Consider the following 12,970-nt stretch of genomic DNA (forward strand, 5'->3'; position numbering starts at 1 on the left):
TTGAGAATTGAATCATGAATATTGATAGTCTGAGCAAATATTGCTCGTACGATGAATTGTTGAATATTGATAGTCGAATCAATCTTCGAGCATCTGAGAAAATATTGCTCATTTGATGAATTACTGAATATTGATAGTTGGATCAATATTCGAGCATCTGAACAAATATTGCTCATTCGATGAATTACTAAATATTGATAGTTGAATCAATATTCGAGCATCTGAGCAAATATTGCTCATTTGATGAATTATTGGTAGCATGACAAAATAATATATTAATTAAAATATTGGTAGTTGGACCAAATTTTACATAATTAATCCAGATGTTGATTGCCGAATCAACATAAAATTATTAGTGTTTGAACTTGCTCAGAACTATGATTTGCAGAGCATTCGTTCGAAACCCTAATTTTGATCAGTTGCTGATCAATTGATGATTAACTGAAAATAAGTCACTGAGTGAAGGAGGGACCGGATACATGGGATGATGGCCGACCATGTAGCGCCCAAGTGATCGAGTGAGCATGCACCAAAGTCCTTTGTTGACAAGTTGGTGAAAGGATGATCAAATGTTGGTTAATCATTTATTAAAATAGTGCTCGTCTGAGCGTTAGGTAATAAAACTTAGTTGTGGAGAGATGAGGGACCGATCAAGGGGTCATGGGACCGACCCTTAGAGGTCGTGGGACCGGCTGATGGTCGATTGAGCAAATCCCAAGTTGGTTGGAGAGAGTTTGAACCCAATATGAATTGTTAAGAGCTTATTATGTCAAAATACTAATTAGCCAATTAGCTAATGATGAAAGAGTGCGGGACCGGCTCTTCGCAATCCTAAGGGCCGACCTTGGTCGGCCAAGGTGGCATGCCCGTGTCACCATACTGTGTCTCAGTTTTGAGAGCTTTGGTATTTTATAGTGCGCGTTTGAGCAATACCTTGGATTTTCAGAAGAGTTTGATCTTGATTGAAGCTCTCAATTTTGCTCGAATGAGCAAGTATAACTTTGCTCGTACGACCAATATTTTGAGATTATTAAAATAATAATATTTTAATTTTTGATGTTAGAAGCCTAGTGGGTCATGTGACCATTTGACTTTTTGGCTTTTTCATGGTTTGAGCAATATTTGAGAAAATATTGAAAAACTAGGGTTTTCGCTCAAACGATAGAGTTTCATGAGATAAAGGAAATAATAATATGAGAAAATAAGGAATTGCAAGGTGTGGGACCGGCTAGGTGGCCCGGTCCCGTGACACCTTTCCCTATTTTTTACTATTTTTTCATCGTTTGATGGAAAGTATGGAGAAACTAAAAGTTTTTCTCAAACGGGGGACTTTGCTCAAATGAAGGAGTCTTCATGAGATGAGGGAAAAATAACAAAATAATATAAAATAATTTAAAGAGGTGTGGGACCGGACACGGAGGCATGACCGGTGGGCCCGGTCCCCTTAGGCGCCTTTTTATTATTTTAATGATATTATTTTCTTCCCCATTTTGCATAGGTTTCCTCGTTTTTCCATATTTTCTAATGCTCGTTCGGGTGCTCGTTTGTGCATTATTTGCTAAGTACACTCGGACCATTTTCTCGGGGCTTACTCGGTGGTGGCCCAGATACCCGATCAGTGAATATTTATTACTAATTCATGAAATTCAGCTGAGAATGATTCATGAAACAGAGTAATAACAATTACTTGATTATTTATTATTAATTCATGAAATTCAGCTGAGAAATTCATGAAATTGAGTAATAAAATAAGTTGAGTATCTATTACTAATCCATGTAATCCATCTGAGGATCAGCCATGAGATGGTGTAATGGGATGGGATAAAATATTTTCTAGGAATTCAGTTGATGAATGACACGCTAGAATTAACCTATTTGCAGAATCGAGATATGAGATAATTGAAGCATCATATTCGTTCTGAGAGGGGTGTATAGTCAGGGAACAATGAGCAGCGTGACGTCCTGAAGGCGTTAATATTTCTAACATGCAATATGTCTAGGAACCGCCCATTCATTAAGAGATTCTATACATGGTCTCTCTATGTAGTCAGAGAACAACGAGCAGCGTGACGTCCTGAAGGCGTTAGGCTCTATACTACCATGAAATATTTCTAAAAGCCTCCCAATCATTTTGATTCTATGTAGAGGTGATGATGAAATATGTGAAACATCGAAAGCTCAGCTAAGAGGCTTTTCGAGAAACATGTTCATCATAGCTCTGAGATGAATGATCGCTCAGTCACAGATCGTAAAATGGTTCACGGATCATGAAATATGAATCGTCACATACATTCCTGAAGCCGGGCCAGAAACATGCAGTATCAAGATTTTACGATTTTAGCCCTTGCCGAAAATCCACCATCAATATTAAGTCCCCTGCTTAGTGAGGGACAATCATCTTCCGCAGTAAGCACTGGATGGTGATTTTCCAGTAGACGAGATAAGTAGTTGAACTTAGTCGTACAAAGGCATTTTCAGAATCCCCGATTTGCTCCAATGATGTCATGTACGAGAAAATGCCCAGATAAGGATCATGTCAGTATGATTGAGTGTCATATCGTGAGTACGGAGAGACGAGGCACTGCCGATTTGGAAGGTCAGACGTCCAGTTTCGGTCGGTTTAGCGTTAACGGGATCGGGACCAAAAAAAAGAAATCCTTGTTTTAGGAACAGACGTTCGTTCGTTAGTTTAAGAAACAAACAACGATCCCTAGCATAAGAGAGATTTTTTTTTTAAAGCAGACCTGCGTCTAATGATAAAAATTTGTCTATGAGCTTTCACGAAACCAAAATTTTATTTTTTAAATATGTGAGATTTCAAAGGTGGATGCTAGTACGAGAGAAAAGTTTTTTTTTTGATAGACGTGCGTTTGTTAGTAATAAATTTTTTGTCTATGAGCTTACATGAAAAAAATTATTTTTGATATATGAGCTTTCACAAATTTTTGAAACTATACTCTTATTTCAGATACGTATGCTCGCGCGAGGGAGCAAATATATCTATATATACATATTTTTTTCAAATTTACGTGAGTTTCACGTTAAAATATATTTTTTGTAAAATCAATGTTTTGATTTTGAACAACTGTTGAAAGTAGACAATTATACATGGTGAAATAATGTCTGTATGTGAGTTTTCACAATTCTAAGATGGACGTTTGTCCAATTTTTGAAAAATCAGTGGATGTTAACACAGTAAAAATTTACGTGGGTTGTTCACGGTTTTATAAAAAATCAATTTATGGTTTTTGAATAATGGACTTTTCCCGTCTTTGCAGGTTTGAAGAAACGGGAAAGTTCTTAAAACTTTTGTTCTAAGTTCTGTTAGTGAAATTGTAAACAGGTAAGAGTTGGAGTGTTATTATTTTTGTTGCGTGTTTGTTATTGGTATATCCATGACTCCATGTCTTTCACCTCAGATAATGGTGACTTCCAGTTATAACCACTCTTCTGGCTCTTCCGGGGAACACTCCAGAAATATCAAGTCAAAGATGAAGACTTCTGCAGATGTTCGTGCCAAGGTGAATCAACCTTTCAGAGATGCTGGAAAGTTAATACATGGTACATCTTTTGATCATCTGAGACTGGTTCGTGCTAAGATACATGGTTTCTTGGTCTTAGCAGATGCAGAGGGAAACCAGAGACATGATGAAATATCACAGAAGAAAAAAGCTGAAGATGAAAAGCTCATATCTCATCAGCAGAAGCACCGCCGACTTGCAAGTGAGACTATCAGCTGAAGATGAAGTTCGGCCTTGAGTTGATGGTGTAGCTTCTGATTCAGATATGGATGAATGAAGAATTTTTTCATAATTTGTCATCAGAAAATTCAGAAGTTAGGTCTTCATTGAAAATGCTGTAGAGTCTTCATACGATGTCCGTTTTTGATGATATACCCCAACTTTTCGATGCCCAGGAAATTTCCTAGATTTAACATGGAAGCTTTTTGAGTTTTCAGCACGTTTAGTGGTCGAAATCAACGAAACAGTAAACTTCCAGGAAGTCTTCAAAAACTTCAGTTGTCATGTAGTTTGATGTTTCGACCACATATTTTTGCTCGTTCATCCAATTATTGTGAATTTTGGATATGTTGTAGAGGACATCCGTTCAAAGAGAATGGTATATGACCCATCCCTAGATTCTTCACGAATTGCACCCATCTCGCTTATTTGTGCAGGACAGAGTAAAATCGTCTCAGACGAGCTTGTTGTAAAACGCGCCCTGTTGTGTCTTTAGACCATTTGCTTGTGTCTTGATCGCTTTATGAAAGATTTCAATGTCATTGATTATTTTGCAATCTGAAACCCATGGTTGATACATGAGCCTGGTGCTTGTAGTACCATTTTTTGTTTCTGTCAATCGTAGAAACATCACTTCTGAAACGTGGTCATGGGACCATAACTGAGGTTGCTCTCAAGAGGAGATGATGTAATGACCATGGTTGTATGTATCGGTTGTATAATTAGTTTTATGATGAACGATTAGAATAGGCGAGCTTGGTGCCAGTCACGACTCTTGGACTGTGAAACTGATCGTCATGATCAGTGGATCTTCAGTCCCCAATATTTAGTTAAATCCCCTTTTCGTTTTTCCTTATTCTATCAAGACCTAGATAGAGGACCCAAGTAGAAAAAACATGATATAAAGACCTAGGTGGTCAAAGTTGGAGGTACCTTGATGAAGGAATTAGTGGAAATACCTAGTGGACATCGATCGACTGTGAAGGTAATGAATCTCGTCGAAGAATTGTTGCTTGCATGTTGTATGCTCTGGAAGCTCTAGGAACCTCATATGACCTCAGAATTCGGTTCTTGACCCCAAATTTTGAATCTAAGAGACTTAGGAATCATATGCAAAAATAATCCTTCAGTTTGGAGAAGGTCGGGGAAGCCAATTACGTATGTACATTCATAACTTGTAATCCCGTGCAAATTTTCAGATTCCATGAACATGAGTTCGGAAGCCATATATTTCTGTACGTATGTCCGATTGACTTGCCCTTTTGGTGTGTTGTAGAAGGTACATAGACGAACATATTTCATCGAGGAAGCATTGTCTCATTCCTCACCCAATGGTACGTTTTCGTAAACCCATGGACTTAAGTGTGTTGTATCTCATTTGTATAGTTGATGAGAACATCTTGTAAAAGACTTTGGATTGTTCCCTCCAGTCGTGCAAGCTTTGGGAAGAATTTCATGTGAACATGTTATCATGTCTATACATTTTGATATGAATCACTAGTTCTTGGACAAGTCCGCTTCATGTGTAACACTTCAAAGAATGGTTAGTTGATGAAGCCCTGTCATGAGGATATTGCTCCTGAGACCGTTGTTGATGTTGAGGCCATGGATGGAATTCCTCCAGATATCCTTGTTGATGCCGATACTATGGTCGGAGTTGCTCCAGAGACTGAAAAGGCTAGAACCGTGATTATTGACATAGCCTTTGCTCCTCCATCCAGTGAGCCTTTTACATTCACGAACTAATTGGTGGGTTGAGCATCCCTAAGATGAAGGTGTACTGGGAGTTCAACCCGAATTCTCCTGAACAGTATGAATTTACTATGAATTGGCTTCGCCAGTGAGTCGACTTTGTTGCGGTAGATAGCAGCAACAGTCTTCATTCTGGATGTGATTGGTGAAGAGAGGAAGTTCCTTAGTCGTGCAGGGGCTTGTGATGTAGAGAGGTACCATTGATAAAGTTTCATGGAATCATATCAGGTTGAAATAACTTGTTATGTGGATAACATTTATTGAAATCGATTTTAATCGATTTCTCCAATAAGATCAAGCCCCCAGTGTATGTTGAAGGAGTTTGTGCCATCCATGGATGAATGATGTTGCATCTTCTTCAGAAGTATTGTCATGGGATAATGATGACTTATCGATTGTAGTTCAATTACACTTTGATCATGCTGGTGTTGAATCAATGTGTCATCATCGAGATATTTGTGTTGAAGCTAGAGGCGTCATTATCGAAGGTGTACTCTTTGATTGGGAGTACAGTTTGAAAGCTTCTGAAGAATGTAGCATCCGGAAATGAGAGGTTTTTGACTTTTAGTTGGCCTTGGAGAAGTAGATGATTGACAGTTGTAGGGATTTTCTTTTGGTTTGATAGATTCAATTACTTAATCCAAAGAGAAATGAAAATAATGGATAAGTTAAGAAAAAATCCTAAATGCTTCAAACCTTAGCTGCTTGAACGTTGAAGCCTCATACTCCTTAAGCGTCGAATGTCTTAGGCTTGACCGTCTCGATCTCGAGTATCTTTTTTTGATTCAGCATTCCTTTCGTTGCGGTAGTCAGATTCAACACTTGTGCAGACATCAGAGCTTTCTGATTTTGTGGCACACATGGAAACTCCTGCAAGGATATGGAGAAACGCCAAAATTGTTCTTTGCCATGCTTGGATATCATCTCAGTAATGAATGTCTCAGTGCTCAACTCGGAGAAATGTCAGATTCAACCACTTGGTAAAATAATAATGCGGTGAAGCTACCATTCATAACATCTTGCAATAGCAGAGTTGCTAGCAGAATTGAGTCCCCAGGCTAGGATAACATGTGAAGAAACAAATGACATAGACATGGAAGGAATGAGACTTGCCTGAGTGCAGAACCTCTTGATAAATGTCTATGAATATTTTGCAGGTTTCTTGCTTCAACCTCGTTAAAGTTCAAAATTCCTCCAAGTGCTCTGATGATGGAATGTCCGCCAAATCTTCTGGATCATAACTTTCTTCGTTGGAGAGATGTGCAACCAAAATCTCTTTGTCAGTAGCCATCTTTTCAGCTTGGATCCACGCTCGTCTGAAGACCATGTCATATCCTGAATCTTCCTTATTATGTGAAACTTGGTTTCCGTCCAGGTTGAAATTATGTTCACTTTAAGAGTGATGTAGACATAAGTATTTCCGAGCGTTCCTTGAAGGTCTCTGATTGAGATAGGATCACGAGTAGCTTCTTGTCGAGTGATTCCTACGGCTCTGAGGTTTTTCAGGGAATAATGTTGATAGTGGTTCCAACATCGATCAATGTTCTCCTAAATTCGTTCCCTTTGAGATTGATTGTGTGGTAAGTAGTCCCCAGTCGTACATCTCTTTGTCTGTGGATGGAGGCTCAGGAAGTATTTCCGGAATGGACTTACTGACACGATGTGATTCAGTGTTGTGAACATGTCTCTCATTTGTTCCTTCGACATATAGAGAAATTCACATATATGTTTGACCAAGGATTGAACTGCCTCTTTGATAGGTTGTTCAGAGAGAGTGCATGTCTTGATTGGGAGAGGGTCATGTGTACTCATTCAGTCCCCAGTTGAAGCTATTGTGGATCAACCTTCTCTTTGAAGATATGCTTCAAAATATTGCAGTCACTTGTTGGATGATTGATGAATCTATTGAGGTGATAGTACCTGGGATTCTCCATTTTTTATTTAGTTGGCTCTCTCCTGATGAAAATAAATTTGATTGCATCATCTTGAACCCAGACTTCCAGTAACTCGATCACTTCTTCAATGAGAAGAGAGAAGTTTGAGTCCCCGTTTGATCATTTCCCCGTTCTTTGATGCCGGGTCGAGGTTTGTGCATTTCAGGATTGGTTATATTTTCTTTGCGCCGTTAGAGGAGCCTAGGATGTTGGAGAAGCGCTCTGATGCTGTGTCTCGGTTTTACTTTCATTCCTTTTAGCAACAACGTTTTTTGAAGGTTGAAGATTGTACTGATTGTTGACTAGGCGTCGTCTGCTTCAAGGTTCCTCGACCTTTGCAAACTTTGCTCTTTCCAGTAAAGAAGGTGCAATAGTCTCAAATCGTTTGGATACTTCATGAAGTTCTGAGAAAGTTTGGAACCAAAGATTTTCCAGTAGGGCTCTGTAGACTGGGATCATTCCGTTGATTCATAAGTCCACCAGTTGTTGTTCAGTGATATTCGGGCCATGATAATCCAGAGCTTGGACTCTGAACCTTTTCACATAGTCGTTCAGATGTTCATTGTTCTTCTAAGACATTCTTCCTAAATTAGAGAGAGTAATCTGCTCTGAGACGAAGAAGTATTTTCGGTAAAAATCATTAACCATTTCTCCACAACTAGTGATGCTCCCTGGTGCAATGTTGTTGTACCATGTATATGCTCGACCTGTCAGAAACTTTGAGAACTCCTTCAAACGGACGACATGGTTGTGTTCATGTTCTCCTAATGTTTCCAGGAATCAAGAAACATGTTCTCGAGCATTCCCTATTCCATTGTAAAGTGTGAACGTTGGAGAAGTATAGCCTTTCGTGAGAGGGATCCTCTATGTAGCAGCAGGATATAAAGGTTGTTGGCGGTGGACAGATGATGTCTTTTCTTTTCCTCGAGCCTCAAGCAAGCGTTCCAGGTCTTCACGAGTGATGAAACCTGTAGATTCCTTTGCTGACGGGTCATCTGCAGCTTTGCGGACTTCATCATCATCTACTACGTGGATTGGAGAGATTTAGGGATCAGTAGCCGGAGATGTTTCTTTGGATTTTACTTTCTCCTGAGTTTTCTCCAACATCTTGTCTGTCAGAGATTTGAGATAAGTGCATAACTCCTTCTGAGTGGCAGCCTATCAATTTGATTTTTGGAAAGAGTCTCTTGCACCTTCATGAGATCACCTATGGTAGGAGGATTTTCTCTGATTTCTTCGGGAGATCGGCCGAAGAGGGGATTGCTTCCGATGTTGGTTTGAGTAGGTGTGTTACCACCACCGCTGTTGGAAGCGGCAGTAGTTTCTGGAGTACCACCACTATTTCTATTGTTAGCATTGTTTGAGTTAGGATTTGCAACTGAACCTGACCTAAGATCAACCATTTTGTGAAAGTTTGAGATTGCAGTTGAGAGACTAATCTCCCACTGTGGTCTCCATGATGGGGAAAAAAGATTTGCTGGTTTTTCAAGGAATGAAGAGACGACCGTGCGGATGGAGGCTCCTCAACCGAGCACTGCACGAGAGTGCTTTGAATTCGAGAGATCAATCTGTAGGACTCCGGCCTAAACCAAGAAATTGTCGTTCAGAGTCAATTCGGTCACAAAGAGGGAAGAGGGTTGATCTATAGGAGGAAAGCTGAGAAGTGCGTGAGATAAACGATGATCAAGGATTGTGAATGTGTTGTGGGTTTCTACAAATGAAGAATAAGTTTGAATTCTGCTTAATTGAGAGAGATTGTTGCTCACACGATGATTATTGGCTAGATGGATGTTTCTTTTCGACCAATGTTGTTTTTAATCGTGAATTTAGAAACTTATTTATATTTATAGAATGTAGACACATTAATTTCCAGTAAGTGTGGCGGTTGCTCGAGTGAGAGAGAGTGGGAAATCGTAGTTTAACCAGTTCCAGGTCGTACAGAGACTTGGTTGATTGTCCACCCATTACTTTGCCAACTCCCTTAACTTCTTGCAAGACTTACTCACATTTCTCATCGTGGATGAACACACGTGTCGTAGGCCGCCATAACATAAACCCTAATTAGTATCCCCCATGTGACGTGATTGATGTCTCACGAACGTGGAGTCAGCAAGGAAGACGTGTATTTGATCAGTCAGGCATTGACTTGATTAGACGACGAGTCTAAGTATTGTTCAGTCGAGCATGATAGTTGAATGCTTTATGATTCATGGGTTGAACATGTCTACTGGTACGTATAGTTCTCGAATGAATGGCGTTGATAATTGAATCATGAATATTGATAGTCTGAGAAAATATTGCTCGTACGATGAATTGTTGAATATTGATAGTTGAATCAATATTCGAGCATCTGAGCAAATATTGCTCATTTTATGAATTACTGAATATTGTTAGTTGAATCAATATTCGAGCATATGAGCAAATATTGCTCATTCTATGAATTACTGAATATTGATAGTTGGATCAATATTCGAGCATCTGAGCAAATATTGCTCATTCGATGAATTACTGAATATTGGTAGTTGAATCAATGTTCGAGCATCTGAGCAAATATTGCTCATTTGATGAATTATTGGTAGCATGACCAAATAAAATATTAATTAAAATATTGGTAGCTGGACCGAATATAACATAATATACCAGATGTTGATTGTTGGATTAGCATAAAATTATTAGTGTTTGAACTTGCTCAGAATTAAGATTTGCAGAGCATTCGTTCGAAACCCTAATTTTGATCAATTGCTGATCAATTGATAATTTACTGAAAATAAGTCATTGAGTGAAGGAGGGACATGCTACATGGGATGATGGCCGACCATGTAGCTCCCAAGTGCTCGAGTGAGCATGCACCAAAGTCCTTTGTTGACCAGTTGGTGAAAGGATGATCAAATGTTGGTTTAATCATTTATTAAAATAGTGCTCGTCTGAGCGGTAGGTAATAAAACTTAGTTATGAAGATATGAGGGACCGACCAAGGGGTCTTGGGACCGGCCTTTGGTGGTCGTGGGACCAGCTGATGGTCAATTGAGCAAATCCCAAGTTGGTTGGAGAGAGTTTGAACCCAATATGAACTGTTGAGAGGTAATTAAGTCAAAATTATGAAAGAGTGTGGGACAACCTTTTTGAAAGCCTAAGGTCCGAACTTGGTTGGTCAAGGTGGCATTCCCGTGTCACCATACTCTGTCTCAGTCTTGAGAGTTTTGGTAATTTCTGGTGCGCGTTTGAGAAATACCTTGGTTTTTCAGAAGAGTTTGATCTTGACTAAAACTCTCAATTTTGCTCGAATGAGCAAGTAGAACTTTTCTCGTGCGACAAATATTTTGAGAATATTAAAATAATAATATTTATTTTTTTTGACGTGAGAAGCCTAGAGGATCATGTGACCATTTGACTTTTTGGCTTTTTCATGGTTTGAGCTGAGAAAATATTGAAAAACTAGGGTTTTCGCTCAAACGATAGAGTTTCATGAGATGAAGGAAATAATAATATGAGAAAATAACCAATTGCAAGGTGTGGTACCGGCCACGTCTAGGGCATGACCGTCCGGCTAGGTGGCTCGGTCCCGCGACACCTTTCCCTATTTTTTACTATTTTTTCATCGTTTGATAGAAAGTAAGAAGAAACTAAGAATTTTGCTCAAACGGGGGACTTTGCTCAAATGAATGAGTCTTCATGAGATGAGGGAAAAATAAAAAAAAATAATATAAAATAATTTAAAGAGGTGCGGGACCGGACGTGGCGGCATGACCATTTTTTATTTTTTTGATATTATTTTCTTCCCCATTTTTGACAGGTTTTCTCGTTTGTCCATATTTTCGAATGCTCGATCGTGTGTTCGGGTGCTCGTTTGTGCATTATTTACTAAGTACACTCGCACCATTTTCTCGGGGCTTACTCGGTGGTGTCCCAGATTCCCGATCAGTGTATATTTATTACTAATTCATGAAATTCAGCTGAGAATGATTCATGAAATCGAGGAATAAGAATTACTTGAGTATTTATTACTAATTCATGAAATTCATCTAAGAATGATTCATGAAATGGAGTAATAAAATAAGTTGAGTATGTATTACTAATCCATGGAATCCAGCTGAGGATCAGCCATGGAACAGAGTAATGAGATGGGATAGATTATTTTCTAGGAATTCAGTTGATGAATGACACGCTAGAATTAACCTATTTGCAGAATCTAGATATGAGATAATTAAAGCATCACATTCGTTCGGAGGGGGGTGTATAGTCAGGGAATGATGAGCAGCGTGACGTCCTGAAGGCGTTAAGCTCTCTAATATGAAATATGTCTAGGAACCTCCCAATCATTAAGAGATGCTATACACGGTCCCTTTACGTAGTCAGGGAACAATGAGCAGCGTGACGTCCTGAAGGCGTTAGGCTCTATACTAGCATGAAATATGTCAAAGAGCTGCCTAATCATTTTTATTCTAAGTAGAGGTGATGATGAAATGTGTGAAGCATCGAAAGCTCAACTGAGAGGCTTTTCGAGAAACATGTTCATCATAGCTCTGAGAGGAATGCTCGCTCAGTCAGAGATCGTGAAATGGTTCACGGATCATAAAATATGAATCGTTACATGCATTACTGAAGTCGGGCCAGAAACATGCAGTATCAAGATTTTACGATTTTAGACCTTTTCGAAAATCCACCATCAACAGTCGTTAAACCTAGTATTGGTTTTCAGAAGAACTGGAAACCTAGGTTAAGAGAGAATCGACTCTAGTTTGCAACTAGGACACCCGAAAGTGTCGGATTAAGTTTACCAGCTGCTAGAGCTTATCTTTATATAGTCTTTGAAATAAAGGTTGTTTACAATTAAAGTGAAAAAGAGGGGGTCTAACAAATACACCCAATATTTCGTTTAGGCAACCTGTATGGACTAACTCCAATATAACTCCAAGAGAATCAACTAGACAGTCAGAATCAATCAAGGAAAATATATCCAAGAGTTATATCTCAATTTCTCAAATCAATCTGCAATCGAACAGATACAAATCTGTGAGCCGGATTAATATGAGAAATAACTTGGATGGCACCAAAGACCAATATCCAAGCGGCAATCAATTTCAATGAACAACCAAATATTGGATTTACCAATTGATTGAACAACGCACAACCTATGATATTTCAATTATATAGAAAATATAATGCGGAAAAGAAATAACACAGACACCAGAAGTTTTGTTAACGAGGAAACCGCAAATGCAGAAAAACCCTGGGACCAAGTCCAAATTTGAATATCACACTGTATTAAGACGCTACAGATTCTAGCCTACTACAAGTTAACTTCGGACTGGAATGTAGTTGAGCCCTAATGTAATACTAGAATTTTTTTTTATCAACGTATATATAATTAGATTTAGATGCAAAAGAGGCCCTTAGTGAATCCAGTATTGTACTTAGTATTATCCTATGTGATTTTGGAATTTAGGTCTTTGACCTCTTCTTCCTCCCACTTCCTTATCGTTTGGAAAGTTGAATGAAGTATTAAAGAATTAAAATCCTAAGAAACTAGCCACCACACTTAGC

Source organism: Papaver somniferum, chromosome 8, assembly GCF_003573695.1.
Source record: "Papaver somniferum cultivar HN1 chromosome 8, ASM357369v1, whole genome shotgun sequence".
In the NCBI taxonomy this organism is placed as follows: domain Eukaryota; kingdom Viridiplantae; phylum Streptophyta; class Magnoliopsida; order Ranunculales; family Papaveraceae; genus Papaver; species Papaver somniferum.